A 5,892-nucleotide genomic window follows, 5' to 3' on the forward strand; every position below is an offset into this window, starting at 1 on the left:
ATCCACCACAGGATGCCACACACAGAAATCTCTGATGGTTCATGGGGAACAGTCATTTAAACAGCACATGGTCTTTGTACTTACATTATACATGCATCCATACATAATATCATATACACTAATATACCAGCACCCATATTGTATTGTAATGCATCACATTACAATGTAACCATGCATATTACTAATGAAGGCCTAATAGACATATTCCATTGATTACCGTGGTCAACCTTAAAGCTGATACTATTTGGTCTAGTAGACATTCCTGATTAGTTGCAGGAACCAAGGAGGTTTTCACAGGAGATAAAAGGCACATTCTTTAGGAAGTCCAGATGTCCAGTTTACTGATGATTGTCAGATCAAAATATATTTAAAGTACCAAAAGTAAAAGTACTAAAATGTTTGAAAATAGCAGATCTACAAGCTCACAACGCGTGGCGATGCCTATGTATAAAATAGGGCTAAATGTATGTTTTATAATATAATAATTTATATCTGCAAAGTAACTAGTAGCTAGTAGTCTTTTTTTATTGGTCCAAAAGATTGTGTATATTAGCCTACTTACATTCGTGAAACCACCTGCTGACCCGCTGTCAGCTTTGAGAATTTTTTTATAGGGGTATTCATTTGACCATATATACCTCTCTCTATTACAAAAATAGACTACATGGAAATGTCTTGGACACAAAAATGTTGATTTCTATTAACTTTTATTATTGAAATGAAATCTATAGGCCTAGTGTATGAAATTAAACTTTATTGATATAGAGTTGAGTGTTTCAATTTGCATATCATTAGCATAATTAACCAAACTGGTCAATAAAAGTCCAAAAGGACCTACAGTGGGGTATGCTTCGGGCATTGAGTTGATAACACATTTCCAACTGCAGACCTTCTTTGCTGACCGTTGAGCATTTTGAATAAGGTATTATGTACATTAGAGTATGGATTTTTGGATGTATGCTAGCTATCATTCATATGACCATCTTGCTGATATTTTAATGCCTAGACCTAGGCTTGCAAAAAGGCATGTTCTGAATATTTTCAACCAACATACATACTCAAGTAAAGCCAGTTTCTCTACAGATTATCATCTATCAGGAGATAGAAGTGATAAACATCTGCCAAATGAGCTCCCAGCTCAGGAACTGGTGCTGTGGGAGCCTACACATGGGCATTGATCACAAAGATGTCCCACATCAACATAAAAACTACTTATACACACTAGCTAAAATTAATCAAACATCAAACTAAGAATATTTGATAATACTGGTCGGAGTGTGTCTGTGCGTGTGACGTCATTAAAAATAGAGTCCCCGTAACCTGTTTGGTAATTATTCCAAAAGGTTTATTTTAAGTCTTCTTTCGCCTTGTCGCAATACAACTCATTGCAACTTGCAACCAGTTGCAGCGTTGCAGCAGGTCAGAGCAGTTTTGGGATTCTGTTGCAAGTGGATTCACAAGTCACATTGCAAATCATTGGTGTGGACAGTGGACTAGAGATACATAAAGCCCAGTACACAACAATGATTCGCAATGCAACAAGTTGCAGCTGCAACCACTTGCAACAGAATCTCAAAACTGCACCGACTTGAACCGGGTTGCAATATGCAACTAGTTGCATCATTGGTGTGGACTAGATACATAAGATGACCCGGGTGGTTAATTTCTTGTAATATATTTTAAATGAAGGGCTTTTATCATTTCATATTCCAGGTATTCCTCAGAAAACGTTTTTCAGACCATTTACATTTTGAGTTAATCACTCATAGCCTAATTTGTAAGTAATTGTAGTGTTTGTATTTTGACACATTTTCATCATCATGGTGCACCATGAGAGAATAGGAAGTGTGTGTTTGTTTGTGGAAGAAACGGTCAATGTTTCTGGCTTATTTGACTTCTAAAGAGGGTCTGTTGAAATATCAGAATTTAAGGAACTGTGACGATCAGTCGATTGCAACCTCTTAGCTTGCTCACTGCTGATGAGCACAGAGCATTTAGTGGTCAATCTTCTTCAAAAAAGGATGAATTGGTTTGTACATCCAAGATCCAACCCAAACGGGTCCAGGTGCTGGGTAAAAAATGATAATAATCTAGGAATTATTTTCATTTCTGTCAGTTCGTAACTATAACGATCAGTATATGAGGGGGGAATATCGTGTGAGTTTCTGTGCACAGGAGGGCGCGATATATTATCCATTATTCATGTTGGCAGCAGAAAAAAATAAAATAAAAATTAAACTTGGATCTATGGACTGTCCGATCCTCCTAGAATATTACAACATCCCGATGGCCAGTCTGTGCACAATTTGTACTCTTGTTTATAGTTTCCTATGAATGTGATTAGACAGGCAGTTGTTGTATGTGTACATACATTCAATGTAGTACAGGCTAGTTCTGGCTCACCGGCATGTATTTGTGTGTTAGGAGCGTAAGTTAGGAACTTATTTTGTGTCACATTTAGACTAAATGTTACACTAAATTAGTGTAGCTGCTGTCTCACCAGTGAGTACAACGCAGGCATGATACTGTATGTGTATAACGCGGGAAAATCCTGACCCCTTGTTATGTGCTTGCACATAGGCACACCTCATTCTAGTTTACTTGTTCACTAATGATTCTTTGTCTTTGTTTATTGTCTATCCTGCCCTGCTGGCTCTGCTGCCTGGTCTTGGCTAGACACTCACTGTCACGGTGCAAGGCAGGAGGTGTAGGACCCAAGCGCAAGATGAGAGGCAGAGGAGCTCAAATTAAAGTGTTTATTAACACCAAACAAGAGGACTAGGCAGTAATCGAAGTCTTGTACAGGCAAAGTCAGTAACCAGTTGAACAATCAGAACATGAACGAGACAAAACAGGAGTAAAGGGAAAACTAGACTGGGAAAGCTAGGGGTACGTAATACAAGGCAACAATAAGAGGAGACAAACACTGGCATTAACTCACACAACTACATTCAACGAACCAACAGGGACTTGAATCAAACACAGGACTTAAATAGACAGGGGATTAACAGGACGCAGGTGAACACAACAGACAATCAACACAGGATAGGCTAACAGGCAAGGAGCACAGGTGACTAGGTTTACAATAATTACAGGGAGGTGAGACAAGACAGGAAACAGTAAACAAGGCAGACAGGAAACACTACTATAAAACAAGAGTACGGAAAACCAAGGCCAGGGCAACAGAGTTACAATACAATGCAGTACATAAAGAACAACAGCCTAAACAGGCCTAAAGAACAGCCCTTATGAGTCCAACACCATATAAGGGCATTCAAGGTCCAAATAATAAAGTCACCGTCCACGGCCCGAGGAGCGGACCGTGACACTCACCTGTCATTCACCTGGGAGTGCTCTGGCTGCTGCTCCCCTTCTCAGCTGTGCCTCAAGTGTGCTTAGGGCAAGTTTGGCCAGCCCATCACTTCTTTATTTGTTTAGATTTAAAGTTAGGTCTCAGTTTTGGTTTTAACTATATTCAGTATTATTGAATAGGGGAAGACCCCTGTTGCTGAACGAATACTCTATAGCAATGTGGGCAGTGGTGGAAAGTAACTAAATACATTTACTCAAGTACTATACGCTAAAGGGCAAGACCACTTTGGTAGAGGTTTGGGTTGTGTAGTTACTTTGCCATGATGTAACTCCAAAGGTGGACAAGAAATCAATCACGCTGGTTGTTTGTTTGCCATATTTACCATAACATTCGCTGTGTATTAGTGTCCAAAGCATACGATGCAGGCAGTTCTTCATGCAGCAGAATATAATCTTTTATTAACTCATTGCATACACATTATTAAAGGGAATCTTTGGGTTCCAGAACTTCCAGACAGTGAAGATTCAAGAATCAACATGCCAAACTTATTTCTGCACCACAGCGACAGTGATAAACACCTACACCCTTTAGTGTAGCTGTCTCACAAGTGAGAAAATGTAGTGTAGTCTAATGCTGTTCGTGACTATAAAGCTGTAAGTATGTCTGTGTACTACTTACTACTTATTTCAGAATTGTTCCCTGGAATGTCATGCCACATGCAGGATATTTTTCATTTCCCTCTTCCAGCTGCCATGAACCTGGATGTGGTCCAGGACAGTCAGCAGAGTGTAGAGTTCAGGCAGGGGGGAAATAGAGACGGCAGTGTGCACTGCACGTGTGGTCTTCCATGGTTACGAAATGTTTTTGTTCTCTAGGCTAGTTTGTTGCAATACTGTCTGTGACCAGGACAAACCCATCTACTGTATCAGTTCATATGAGGGCAATTTAGTTTTTGTTATCTCCGCCAGGCCAAAGGCCTGGATGAAGATTTATAATGATAGTAATAATTTAGTCCCCAGTCCTTGGGGTGTTTTTTTGTCACTGTATATGTTATGTTTCTGTCCATGTGTCTGTCTGTACAGAGCTAATCTCGCAAACCACTGGACCGATCACTCAGTGTAATGTTGTACGCATTCACTGCCAGTATAGGCCAAGGAAGACACTCAACCAAAGTTTTTCAAATCAGCCTCATGGTGTCGCTATACCAGCTTGCTTACTGTAAGCCAAAAAAACAAACAACCTAAAGGCCAAACCGCACCAATGCAACTAGTCGCAACTCCTTGCAACATGTAACTACTTGCAACCATTATCCCCAATGGCAGTTGCATGGCGAATCATTGGTGTGGAGTGGGCTTAAAAGTACTTTATGGCCCTCCTAGAAATGTACTTGAGTAAAAGTAAAATACTGTTACTCGATGACGCCCCTGACTAGACGTACCATTAAAACATTGCAAATGTGTGTTGTGTTGCATTTACAGTAGCTATATGCTGTAGCTAAAAAATATAATGTATACTGTATAAATGACATAGATGTCTTGAAATATGTTGTGAAATATGTCTTGATAATGTATAGCTGTATAACTTGTACATAGCTATACATTATCATTATCAAGACACAAATAAAGGATACACAAGATTAAACTTACCACGATTTAGCTATCAGCAATTCAAATAACTTTGAGAGTTGTCGTGTGCTTCCAAAATAATGTGAGTCCAAACAGCAAAGAAATAGCAAAATGTACAGTAGGGCACTGTTCTCTGTAACACTGTATAACAACACGCAGCAAAAGGAAATGGACGTGTTTCCTCAGCGTTTCAGATACATAATATGGGTGTGAAGTCTGACGACCCAAAAGTGTGAACGTCTTCTTCTTTCAGCTTATTTCCACAGCGGATCATCTGTTTCCATCTGCGGCAGCAGTGTCAGCGGCCATAGCGGCTAACTTGCTACAAACAGTGTTAGACCTCGTTTGTGGTGGTTCCTCCTTGGCGCTGTGTTTTTGCGCTCTATTGCTCACTACTATTACTACTAAAAAAGCTGACTTCCAAAGTTAGTTAGTTAACATTGTGATGTTCAAAAATAGTGATATATAAATGAATACGCGGGAGAGCCTCCTTCCACACGTCCTTCTCCTACATCACCGGAAGTCTCATCTGGTTCTATATTCTGAGTCTTCCACTTCTGCCACTTGCATGTTCTCTCACTGCATCCATAAACTTCCTCTTTGGCCTTCGTCTGAGTGAAAGTACGCAGAATAGCCTATTTATATAAAGAAAATCTTTTTTTTTAAAAGGTAAAAGCTTTTCAAAATTAGCCGATCAACAAGCTCACGTGATTCGTTGTGAGCTTGTAGATCAGTTATTTAATTCTGAAAAGTATAAAATAGGGCTTAATTGGTTAATGTATGTTTTGCAATATCATTTTAAATCTACAAAGTATATTGTACAATTTTGTGGAGTACAAAGTACATTATTTGTCTCTGACATATGTAGTGGAGTAGATCAAGCATCAAGTATCAAAAATGGAAATACTCATGCAGAGTGAAATTACCTCAACATTGTACTAGTTAAGTACAAAT

General features: G+C 39.2%; 2 protein-coding genes and 1 long non-coding RNA gene across 3 annotated transcripts in view; 1 reads left to right on the forward strand and 2 right to left on the reverse strand.

Annotated features, from left to right (window-relative positions):
• smap2 (small ArfGAP2) overlaps positions 1-5,892 on the reverse strand; it is a 248,994-nt gene that overhangs the window by 87,435 nt on the left and 155,667 nt on the right. The window lies entirely within an intron of this gene.
• LOC311061540 (gasdermin-E-like) overlaps positions 1-5,892 on the forward strand; it is a 61,149-nt gene that overhangs the window by 27,581 nt on the left and 27,676 nt on the right. The window lies entirely within an intron of this gene.
• Positions 1-5,892, reverse strand: part of LOC311061548 — a 197,056-nt gene that overhangs the window by 8,821 nt on the left and 182,343 nt on the right. The gene's annotated exons all lie outside the window — the stretch shown is intronic.

This window comes from Gymnoscopelus microlampas, assembly GCF_963454915.1.
Source record: "Gymnoscopelus microlampas genome assembly, chromosome: 15".
NCBI classification, from domain to species: domain Eukaryota; kingdom Metazoa; phylum Chordata; class Actinopteri; order Myctophiformes; family Myctophidae; genus Gymnoscopelus; species Gymnoscopelus microlampas.